Source organism: Elephantulus edwardii, unplaced genomic scaffold, assembly GCF_000299155.1.
Source record: "Elephantulus edwardii isolate Elephantulus edwardi_28Jun2011 unplaced genomic scaffold, EleEdw1.0 scaffold00318, whole genome shotgun sequence".
Taxonomy (NCBI): Eukaryota; Metazoa; Chordata; class Mammalia; order Macroscelidea; family Macroscelididae; genus Elephantulus; species Elephantulus edwardii.
The window spans coordinates 1,716,774-1,730,156 of NW_006400068.1; positions in this window are offsets into that span (position 1 = coordinate 1,716,774).

Here is a 13,383-nt window from a genome sequence, read left to right on the forward strand (position 1 = left end):
AAGTTTTTGGATGTGCATAGGGATTTGAGTCTTAGAAGATCCCATTCATCTACGTTATCTTCTCCTGGTTGTAGGTTTTCCAGGATACTGGGAAGCCAGTGTTAGATCTTAAAACACAAAATTTATTTTATCTACAAATGCCAAGTATAATCATGGACAAAGATTTGTTGTAACCATTGTCCAAGGTGTCATTATATAGGTCTCCACTTAACTTTGGTAATGTTTTTGCTATAGTTATTTCCACTCAATTACATATCAGTATTTTATCAACCTTGCCATCCAAGGTTGTTAGTCACCAAAAGGACCTAGTTTTACTGTGTTAGGATCCTCAGGGAAGCCATATGACCACAGCAGAAGGAGGACAGGGCAATGTTGGAAGAGATGAGATCAGAAAGGTAACACAGCCACTTAGAGTGGACCTTGAAGGCCATTGTGAGGACTTGGTCTCTTTCTCAAAGAAAGAGGGGCATCATTATAGGGTTTTAAGCAAAGTAGTGATTTGCATTTGACATATTTTAGTTGGGCTAATCTGATTGCTACATGCAGTGAAAGTGCTGAGAAGTTGTACAATTGTAGGTTTATTTTTAAGATCAAGTTACCAATGTTTCCCATTGGAGTTCAGACTTCCTGGAGAAGGACATCATGCATGGCAGAGAATTGGAGAAAAAATGAAAACCCTTTGCAACATGGATTGAACTCAACAATGGGCTCAATGCAGATTGAGTTTTCAAGCTGGCAAACAAGTGTCTCTTTGGGAAAACTCCTGCTGCAGTCAATTCAATCTGAATTACAAATTTATACATACTCATAAGTCTCAAGTTATTTTCAGATAGTATCCATCCTGAATTCATTTTTTAAAGAATCTATGAACTAAGAGTGAAGGATCCCAAAGTAATTTACATTTTAAACATCTGGCCACAAGGTGGAGATCTAAAGCAAAGATTAGTTTTCACAGCAGTGTTTAGCTTCGCTGATCATACACCCCCTCACTGCCAGAGAGTCAGGTTCCAATTGACAGCCACCCTCCATCAGGTTTCTGAGGCTTTAAACCTTAATGTAAGTGTATGGCTGCCCATCTTTCTCCTGTGGAGCTACTACTGGTGGATTCAAAGCACCAGAGGCCTTTTGGTTAGCAGTGCACCACCCTGCAGACTACTTCACAAGAACTCCTTCCTTTTAAGAGGGAGCTTTGAATTTAGAAAATTCCTAACAAAGATTAAAGCTGCGCATATGCTTAGAATGCTCTGAAACTGACTTGTTATTTTAACCTGGAAGGACACATAGTGCTTAAACATATATGAAACAGAGTGTGAAAGAATTTAAGGAAGCACTAGATAGCACAATGCCAAGTGGCAAAGAGAAGATGCTGGTCAAAGTGTTGTTGTTAAGTGCCATCAAGTCAGAATCAACTCATAGCTGGATCACCAGCAGGATTTTAGGGGCAGGAAACCATACTGGAGATTTCCCTTCTTTCTCCCATGGAGCAGCTGGTGGATTTGAACTGTCTGCCTTCAAGTTGGCAGCACAACTCTTTACCACTAGGCCACAAGAGCTCTCTCTTAGAAATATTTTTATTTGGCCTGAAGTAGAGAGATTACTATTGTTACAAGTATATCACTTAAACATGAGTATTTTTAATTAAAAACATAAACACCCACTGCCATCAAATCACTTCTTATTTATTGTGCTTTTTGAAATGCTAAATCTTTATGGGAGATTGTCCGGATTTCTGTAGAAAGCACCTTGTGGATTTGAAGCACTGGGCTTTTTTTGTATGTGTTTAGCAGCATAATATCTAATGTAATACACTGTTGTCATTGTTATTGTTGTTATGAGCCATTAAGTCACCTTTGACTCATAGTGACCCTATGTACAAGACATTTGAACCCTGACTTATCCTGAGTCAGTCTCACTGATTTGGACTTGCCTACCCCATGACCCCAGTTACTGAGTCAACCCATCTCATCCAGGGTCTTCCTCTCCTGTTCTATCTCTTCATCTTTCCAAACCTGATGTCCTTCTCCAAGGACTAGTTCCTTGTGGCAATATGCCCAAAGTATATCAGGCAGAGCTTCCAAATCTCTTGACTCAAAGGAGCGACTTGGTTTCACCCTCTTCAGGACAGACCTGTTTGTTCTCTTGGCAGTCACTAGAGTGCCTTATATTTAATTAAGTTTGATACAAAAGATAGGAAGACCCTCAATGAGAAAGGTTGACACAGTGACTGTAATGGTGAATTTAAGAGTGTCACAGATGATAAAGATGACACAAGATAGGATGGGTTTCAGAGCCATTGTTTATAGGGTTGTTATGAGTTGTAGTCAGCTTGATGGCACCTAACAACAGCAACATAAAGCTCAGCTCTGATTCAGTTGACTCTTCAGGGAATTTCCAAGGCTGTAAATCCCACAGGTGGAAATTACCTATCTTTCTTGGGGTTGCTGGTGGATTTTAACTGGCAGAGAAGTAGAACCTTGGGGATAGTAGTGAAACTCGCTACAGACTATACCACGAGAGGCAATTATATAAGTCAAGGCACATTATGGAAGATATGGAATAGTTACTTCCCCTTACTCCTGCATACATCAGTCCCAAACTAGTTTGAATCTACCAGCAGTTCTGTTAAAGAAAGATGGGCAATTACCTTCTGAATGATTTAAGCCTCAGAAACATCTCCAACTCCACAACAATTAACAAAACCTGTTGAAGTGAGCTCTGGTGGCTTAGTGGTAAGGAGTTGTACTACCAACCTGAAGACACAAGACACAAGGTTTGAAACCACCAGCCATTCTATAGGAGGAAGGTTGGCAATCTCCTCCCATGCTATTTCCGGCCTCTGAAAACTCATTGACGTTTAAGATAGGAAGGAGTCATTTCCGATTTGATGGTACAAGAAAAGTATAACAACTATGAGTTGAAACGGACTCAATGGTAATAAGTTTGAGAGCATGACACCATGAATGTGAATACAACAGCCCTCTAGTTTTACTTCATTTATACTCATACATAACAATGGGACTGACTTACCAAGTGAGGCTCTTGGTTACATTAACAGTTTCACCTCCTTTCCTGATGAGTGATTTCCTTCGTTTTCCAAATGCATTACCTTAATTCACACATTAACCTTCAGATTTCCTCACCTAAAAATTTTATTCTCTCTATAGTACTCTAACTTTCCATTAGTCTCTTTTGTGTGAATAATTATTCCTTCTTATAAAACTTCAGCCAGCAAACAAAAAGCAAATGCAAGGGAGCATCTAAACTAAAGAAAGGAGACCCGGTGACATAGTACATAACACATCAGGCTGCTAATAAAATGGTTTTGTTTCTATCTATGATCTGTTCCTTAACAGAAAGATGGGCAGTTTCTTCTCATAAATATTTATTGCCTCAGAAACCTAATGAAATTGACTCGGCAGGGATGATTTTGGTTTGAAGCTGGAAGCAAAATAATAAGTAGAAAATATGGCACAATCTTTTCTGCCTGTGTTTCTTTCTTCTACAATCTTCAGTTTATCTTGGAGGTCTTATGAAAGAAGTTAGGAGTCCTCAGAGAGCACAAGCAGTTAAAAATAGGCCAATTAATCTAAAGGTTGGTGGTTCCAAGTTAAAAGACTTGAGAGTCATGTGTAGTTTGCCCAAGTGGGATTACCATGAATAAGAATTAACTGCAAGTCAACTGTTTTGGTTTGTGTTATTGTTGTTAGGTGCCATTGAGCTCACCATGACTGATAACAACCCTATAAATTCTGTCCTATCCTGCACCATCCACAATCTCCACTTTGTTCAAGACCATTATTTCAATCTTGTATCATTTTATCTCACTGAGGTTCTTCCTCTCTTCCATTGACCCTCTACCTTTCTCAGAATATGTCTTTTTCCAAGGACTGGCCCATCCTCACAACATGCTGAAAGTATTGAGACAAAGTGTCTACCTCTAATAAATATCCTGGTTGTACTTCTTTTCAGGATAGGTTTATTTATTCTTTTGACAATCCATGTTATATTCAATATTCTTTTCCAACACCACAATTCAAAGATGTTGCTGTTGTTGATTGTCGTTGAGTCGAGCACAACTCACAGCAACTCTATGAACAAAAGGCCTGAAGCCTTTCTAAAACTATCATCATTTATCAAAGTTCATAACGTTTCCAGAGGCATGTTGTTTAGGAAGTGGATGTCACTCCTCCTTCCACAATTCAAAGATATCAGAGACTTTATAGCAGAAGTAATTGAATTGGTCCAGTTTAGCCTAAGTAAAATTCCTGGCATTTGACCTCCTTAAATCTTTTGGCTGTTTTTGTTGTAAAAAAATGACTAATTATTGGCAAATTAGTTTTCCTTCCAGTTTACTCAGATCCTAAGCATTTCAGTGTTAAATATATTACCTTGGAAAAGTAAAAGAGAAGGTAACTACAAACTAAAGTATTGCTGCCTTTAGCCACGTTGTTGTTGTTGTTATGTGCCATCGAGTCATTTGCGACTCATAGTGACCCTATGCACAAGAGCTCTAAATGCTGTTCTATCCTGTGCCAACCTAGCCATCTCAAACACACTCATTCCCACCACTCCACTCACAGAATCGATCCATGTCATCGAGGGTCCTCCTCTCCTGCGCCGTCCCTCCACTCTCCCAAACATGATGTTGATGTCCCTCTCCAAGGACCAGTCCCTCCTTGCAACATGCCCAAAGTATGTCAGACGAAGCTTCAGAATCCTTGACTCCAAGGAGCATTCCGGCTTCACCTTCTCCAGAACAAACCTATTTGTTCTCCTAGCAGTCCAAGGTATATTCAACACTCTTCTCCAGCACCACAGCTCAAAGGCATCAATTCTCTTTCTGTCAACTCTATTCACTGTCCAACTCTCTGATGCATAGCACACAATTGCGAAGACTATAGCCTGGATCAGGCGCACCTTAGTCTCCAGCCTGACGTCGTTGCTCTTCAGTACTCTCGAGAGGTCCCTCACAGCTGACTTTCCTAATGCAATTCATCTCTTGATTCCCTGGCTGCTGTTACCAAGAGTGTTGACTGTGCAGCCAAGTAAACAAAAACTGTTAATTATCTCAATCTCTTCACCATCCATACTGATGCTGCCAATTGGCCCAGTGGTGAGAATCTTGTTTTCTTTATGTTGAGCTTCAGTCCATAAAGGAGGCTGCAGCCATTAGATAGGAATATGCTGCTATTATTTGTTGTTATTCTTGTTAGCTGTCATGGGGTTGGTTCCAACTTACAGCAAATTTATATAATAAAACACTGCCTTTTCCTATACCTGAACTCGTTGTGGCCACTGTGTCAGTTAAGCTCCTTGAGAATCTTCCTCTTTTCCACTGACCATCTAATTGATTACACAGGATGTCCTTTTCCAGGGAATAGTCCAAAGTGTGACCAAGATTCATCATCCTCCCTACTCAGAGAGCACTCTGGACAGGCTTTATTTCAACACAGAGTTGTTTGTTCATCTGGGAACCCTTGGTATGCTCAGTATTCTTCATCAACACTTTAATTCAAATATACTAATTTTTCTTCTTTCTACCATATTCATTGTCCGGGTTTGATATGTACAAGAGAGAATTGGAAATATCGTGGTCTGATTTAGGCACACCTTAGTTCACAAGATGACATCTTTGCTTTTTAATACTTTATAGAAATATTTTGACTACATATTTTCTCAATGCAAATGTAATTTGATTTCTTGACTGCTGCCTCTTTGATGATTTATCTCCATAACTCAGTTACTCCCTATCTTATAACCTGGGGGGGGGAACCTCCCAAAACCTCAAGTCAGAACCAATGCATAATTGACTCTCCAACCAGTTTTCAGAGCCTTTAAATCACACAGAAGGAAATTGTTCATCTTTCTGTCAAGGAGTAAATGTGGATTCGAACCTTCTGGTTTGGGGTTGGCGGTGCAAACAATTCTTTATTTAGAGCAAAATTCCAAGCTGTTTATTTAGATAAGCATCAAAGTTTGAGATGCTTCTCTGTTCATAAGAGACTTTTGATCTTGTGCACCTTGATTTAGAAATCAAATTGGAACTCTGACCAGAAAGATTTGTCTCTTCCGCTACTTTCTGTTCTCAGTGAGTACGGAAATCCCAAGAGCCAGCTTTACTTAGAACTTCCGCTTCCTGTTGTGGACTAAAGCTAAAGGAGAAACATGAAAATGTTACCCAAAGAGCACAATGACCTCTCGAAACCATCACAATATCTAGGTTATATTTAGTTCAAATGCTGTTTACTTAACTCCTATAAGCTTATGTGAGTCCATTTTAAACCAACACAAAATCAGTTCACAAAAAAATGTTCAGGAACCCTGGATGGTTTGCTGAGAAACCTGAGAGAGTGAGAAACATTTCTAGGTATTGGTGCTGTTGTTAGGTGTTGATTCATATATGATTCATAACCCTATGAACAACAGACCTGAATCCTGTTCTATCTTGTGTCGTGTCCTCTTCATTTCTGATACCTTGATCTCATCGTTGCAGTTACTATGTCAACCTATCTCACTGGGATCTTCTTTTTGCCAACCCTCTACCTATCCAAGCATGATATCTCTTTCCCAGGAATATCCTCTCCTTGCAACATGCCCAAAGTATGAGAGACAAAGCTTCCAAGAAGCACTTTGTTCTTTTCCCATTTGGTTGCACTTTCCCCAGACATATCTGTTTGGGAAATTCAGTACTTTTTACTTATATGGGATATTCAGTAATTTTCTCCAACAGCACAGATCAAAGGCACTTAATTCTTCTTCTGTCACCCTTATCCGTTTGTTCAACTCTCAGATGCATAGGAAGTGATTGAAAGGATCATGACCTGAAATCAAGCACACCTTAATCGTTAAACCGATATTATCACCTCTCTGTGTTTTGGAGAGGCCCCTGACAGTGAACATTCCCAATGCAATTGATCCCCTGATATCTGTTGGTACCAGGGGTGTTTATTGTTGATCTAAGTAATGTTAAATTAATGATAGTTTCAGTCCTTTCTCCATCTATCTTGGTATTGCCTATTGGTCCAGGGGTAAGGACCTTGTTTTCTTGGTGTTGAGATAGAATCCATATCAAAAGCCATACATAGTCCTTGATCTTCTGTAGCAGTTACTTCAAGGCTTCCTCACTTTCAGCAAGCATAACACAAGTTGTTGATGAGTCTTCCTTCAATCCTGATGAACATTCTTCTTCACAGAGTACAGCTTCACCATTTAATTGCTCAATGTATAGATTTAATAATTATAAATAAAAGATTTAACCCTGACACATACCCTTCCTGACTTTAAACCATGCAGTAGACCTTCCAAAATCTAGATATAATACATGAGACAAACGATTAATTTCTAAATCAAATAGCAATAGGGTCTTCTCAGTTCTCAATTACTCTAGGCTTTGTTTCTCAAGCTGTACATCAAAAGCATGGAAGAAGCTTTTCAAACACAGGTTTGTGGGCCCATCCAACCCCACTCTCAGTTTCTGATTCATTATGTCTGGGTTAGGGTTAGAGAATTTGTATTTACAATGAACTCTCAGGAGCTGTTAATTCTGCTGAACTGAGCAAACAAGTTTTAAAATCCAATCACTGAGTCTAAGTAATTCTGCCTGTAAAAAAAATGAGAAAGCATTTGCAAAGCTTAGCTAATCTTACTGAAGTTTCCTGGTTTGAATCTACTAGCTGCTCTGTTGGATAAAGATGAGCAATCCATAGCCTTGAGATTTACTGCTTCTGAAAACCTACTGGAGAGTCAGCTGTTAGTCATATAACAACAATATTATTAAAAGGAAGTAAGACAAAATAGTTAGGAACAATTCAAACTTGGGGTTTAAGTTTAGGTCTGTCCAAAGCTGGGAGTCTGGGCAAACTGTTTAGCCTTCCTAAACCATATTTTTTTCTATTTATAAAATGGGATAGTAAGAGGGAGCACTGGTGACTTAGTGGTAAGAAGCTTCACTGCAGTCTTGAAAGCATGAGGTTCAAATCCACCAGCTACTCTGCAGGAGAAATATGGGCAATCTCCTCCTATGCGATTAAATGCCTCTGAAAATCCAATGTAAGGTAAAGTATGGGTAGGTTCTGACTCAACAGTACACGATAACAATAATACTTGTGTCTAATAACCAAATAAAAGTATGTATATATTATCTAATTCCAATATAACACAGAAATTATCTAAGAATATCATTAATATCACATGCAAGTGAAATATTGGTAAAGATAATCCAAAACTAGCTAGAACAAAACAATATATTGACAGAGAACTGCCAAGTTTAGGCTGTATTTAGAAGAGGCCATAGCACCAGTGATACCACTTCTGATGTAATATTGATATTGGCAGAAAGCAAAGAATGACAGAAGAATGTCTATTTGTGCTTTATTGACTACACAAAGGCATTTAACTGTGTGGCCAATAACAAATTATGGCTAACATTGAGAAGACTGGGAATCCCAGAACACTGAATTTGTGCTCATGTGAGACCTATAAATCAACAGGCTGTTGTGCAAACAGAGCAAGGGAACATGCTGCATGATTTATAATAAAAGAAGGTGTCGGGTTGTATTCTTTTTCCAGATCTATTCAATCTGTATGCTGAGCAAATCATTTGAGAAGCTTGACTCTCTGAAGAAGAAAATGGCATCAGTATCTGAGGAAAACTTGCCAAGAATTTTTGTTATGCAGATGACAAAATCTTGCTTGCTGAAAGTGAGGAGGACTTGAAGCACGTGCTGCAGATCCTTCAAAAGTAATAATATCTCAATAACTTGAAAAAAAATTCCCATTGGACCAAAAGGCAACATCATGATAGATAAAGAATTGAAGCTGTCAACAAATTCATCTTACTTGTATCCACAATCAACACGTTAGTACCAGCAGTGAAGAGATTAGGAGATGTATTTCATTGGGGAAGTCTGTTGTCAGAAACCTCTCTACATTACTGAGGAAAAATGTTGTCAGTTTGAAGAAGAAGGTATGCCTGATTTATGCCATGATCTTTTCAATTACTTGCTATATACATCTGAGCTGGACAGTGAAGAAGGATGACAGAAGAAAAGTAGATGCCTCTGAGTTGTGGTGTTGACTGGATATCCCCATGGACTTACAAAAGAATAGATATGCCAAAGGAACAAACAGATATGTCTTTCAGAGGGTGCAATTGAAGTGCTCTCTGGAGGCAAAGATGACAAAGCTTTGCCTTACTTACTTTAAGCATGTTGTTAGGAGGAGCTATTCCTTGGAGAGGGACATCATACATGGAAACATGAAGGGTTGGTAAAAGAGAGAAAGATCTTCAACCAGATGGATCGACACAGTGAAACTGCTGCAGTGAGCTAGAATGTGTCAGAAATGATGAAGATGGCACATGATAAAACAACAGGGTTCAGATTTGTTCACAGGATTGCTATGACTTATACTTATGTCAATGTCAACAATATAGTACCTGAGATGTTGTTGTTGTGTACTGTTGAGTTGGAACCGAGCCACAGCTGACCCTCTGGTGCGTTTTCAGAGGCAATTAATCACACAGGACGAGATTTCCTATTCTTCTTCAACAGAGTGGCTGGTGGCCTCAAACCGGGTGCCTTCAGAATTGCAGTGCAGCTTCTGGCCAGTAGGCCACCGGAGCTCATAGTTTCAATAAATTCTTGTTTATAATAATATTATTTATTATTAATGTTCCTGTCCTTGCTTGTCAATCCTCCAATTGTTTCCATTTGTGTGTAAACCATCTCTTATTTTTTTGTCCTCTCTTCTTCTCTCCTCTCCTCCCCACTTATCAGTTATGTATTATGTATGCTCTGATGAACAAAGATTCTCACCACTGGGCCAACTGGCAGCATCACTATGGATGGTGAAGAGATTGAGATAGTTAATAGTTTTAGTTTGCTTGGATCCACAATCAACACTCTTGGTAACAGCAGCCAGGAAATCAAGAGACGAATTGCACTGGGAAAGCCAGCTGTGAGGAACCTCTCAAGAGTACTGAAGAGCAACGACATCAGGTTGGAGACTAAGGTGCACCTTATCTGGGCTATAGTCTTTGAAATTACGTGAGAGAGTTGGACAGTGAGTAGGGTTGATAGAAAGAGAATTGATGCCTTTGAGCTGTGGTGCTGGAGAAGAGTGCTGAATATACCATGGACTGCTAGGAGAAAAAACAGGTTTCTCCTGGAGAGGGTGAAGCCTGAATGCTCCTTGGAGTCAAGGATTCTGAAGCTTCGACTGACATACTTTGGGCATGCTGAAAGGAGGGACTGGTCCTTGGAGAGGGACATCATGTTTGGCAGAGTGGAGGGGTGGCGAAGGAGAGGAAGACCTTCGATGAGATGGATCGATTCTGTGACTGGAACGGTGGGACTAAGTGCGTTTGAGATGGCTAGGTTGGCACAGGATAGAATAGTGTTTAGAGCTCTTGTACATAGGGTTGCTGAGTAGCACATAACAACAACACCCATAACTGACCTTCCAGAGGGTTTTCATAAAGAGTAAAACACACAGGATGAGGTTGTCTGGCTAAATAACCAAACCAGAGTTTGAACACAGGAAGGATAATTAGTAAATTTAAGCAATATTTTTTTAAATAAGAAAAAAATAATCTAGTTACAGTAAAATAAATTTATCCCGTTTAGTCTCCAGATTAATTTGATATCAGTGCATTTCTACTAAAGTAATAATTTATTACATCCCAAAGTAAAGAGAAAGGTAGATGGAAATGATCAACTATTCCCCACTTCCCCCCCCCTTAGAAATGTCTGAGGGATTTTTGTTGGATAAAAGGCCTACTTCATTCATTACTTGGCAAATCTTCTTTGCAAATCTATTATATCTCTTCCTGTAATACTGGCAATATATTTGTGAATGAAAGGGAGTCAAGGATTAACCCACTGGATCACAGTATAGTTAAGAAATGAGCATTAATCAAATAAGAACATAAATATACAAATACAGTCAGTGATGGGTACAGTGTGATAAAAACTATATTAAATAAAAGTAGTTAAGAGGCAGATCTGACCTATTTGAGAGGAATATTTAAGATGAAATGTGAAGGAAAATGAGTTAACTAAACACAATGACAATGTGGTGGGGGACAGTATAGACAAAAAGTCTTTGGAGTTTATTATAGTCTGTTTCTAGGTAGTAAAGTAAAAGGCACATGGTGACACATCTGATGAAATAAAAAAAAAAAGACTAGAGATGCTGGAGGTCCAACTGAGAGGAGACAGGCTAAGTCAAGATTATTAAGAGCCACGTGAGTCGTCTTCGTCCTTAAAACAATAGAAAGGCATGAAAGAATTTTTAGCAGGTTTTGGCATGATCTAACTGGTCTAGTGGATAAGGAGTTACAATGCCAACCTAAAGGCATTAAAATCCACCAGCCACTCCTTGGTGGAAATATGGGAAACTATCCTCTGATATGGTTCACAGCCACTGAATCCCCTCTGGCAGGTCAGCTATGAGTCAGTTTCTACTCATTGTTACACAACAATTAGCAAGATTCGATGTTTCATTCTATTGTGCATAGAGTTGCTATGAGTCAAAGCCAACTCAATGACATTTTACAAGAACAATAACTTCTTATTTCACCCTGTTGTATGTAGAGTCACTGTAGAACCAAATTGCTGGCACCTGACAACAATAATCCTTTGGAGGGTAAATGGTGACCTCTCTCTCCCTCAGAGCTCCTGGAGAGGTTCAAACCATCAACCTTTCAGTCAGCAGTGATCACTTACCTGCTACATCATCAGAACTCCAAATCAAAACATAAACTCAACAAATCATTGCTTTGTAGTAAAAACCTGTGGATTTTCAGACGCTGTAGCCACAGGAGAGGAGATTGTCCATCATTCTCTGGCGGTAGATTCAAATTGCCTACTTTCTGGTAGGCAGTGCAAGTCCTCACTCACTAGGTGTTCAGAGCTCCCTAGTCAAAATATGTTATTGTTGTGTACCCTCAAGTCAGAACCCTCCAGTGAGTTTTCAGAGTCAGTTAATTGCAAGGGAGAAGATTGCTCATCTATTGCCCATAGAGCAGTTGATGGATTTGAACTGTGTGCCTTCAGGAATGCAGCACAGCTTCTTATCACTAGGCCATTAGAGCTCATTATATGTTTTTGTTGTTGTTTGGTGACATTGAGTTGGGTATGACCCATAGTGACCCCATGAACAAAAGATCCAAACCCTGTCCTTTCCTGTACCATCTTCACACTTCTTGAAAGACTGGAGCCCATTGAGGCAGTCACTGTGTCAATACATCTGGTTGAGGGTCTTCCACTCCTTTGCTGACCCTCTGTCATTCTGTGCATATCATGTCCCTCTCCAAGGAATAGTCTCTCCTAGACACACGCCCAAAAATGTAAGGCAGAGCTTTATTATCTTTGCTTCCAAAGATCACTCTGGCTGTACTTTTTCTGGATAGATTTATTTGTTCTTTTGGCAGTTCATGGGATGTTCAATACTTTTCTCCAACACCACAGCTCAAAGGTATCAATTTGTATTCTGTTATCCTTGTTCATTACACAGTTCTCAGATGCACAGCAAGTGACAAGAAAGACTATGGCTGAATCAGACACACATTGGTCTTCCATCAGATATCATTACGTCTCAATAATTTGGAGAAGTCCCTAACTGCAGACTTTCCCAGGGCAATATGTCTCCTGATTTCCTGACTGCTGGTACTAACTGTGGATCCAACTAAGATGAAGTTATTGAAAGTTTTAGTCTTTTCTCCATCTATCATGATATTGCCTGTAGGTCCAATAGTAAGAATGTTTTCTTGATGTTGAGATGCAATCGATAATTGAAGGCTGCATTCTTTGATCTTCTGCAACAAGTGCTTCAAATTCTCCTCACTTTCAGCAAGCAAAGTTGTGCCATCTGCATAACACAGGTTATTGATGAATCCTCCTCCAATCTTAATGCCACATTCTTCTTTGGAGAGTCCAGCTTCTTGAATAATTTGCTCAGCATACATATTGAATAGGTATGAAGAAAGAATACAATCCAGACACACTCCCTTCTAAATTTTAAACCATGCTGTGTTCCACTTCTCTACTAGCACCACAGCCTTCTAATCTAGGTATAGGTTTTACCTGAGCACAATTAAATATTCTGTGATTCTTGTTCTTCTCAATGTTAACCATAACTTTTTATGATACACACAGCCAAATGCCTTTACATGGTCAATAAAGCATGAATAGACATTCTTCTGGTATTCTTTTCTTTCAGCCAGCATCCATCTGACATCAGCAATGATATTCCTAGTACCATGACCTCTTCTAAATCCTGTTTGAACTTCTAGCAGATCCAGCTGTGTTTGAATGATCTTCAGCAGTATTTTACTTGCATGTGATATTAATGATATTTTTTTTTATCTAATTTCCACATTCT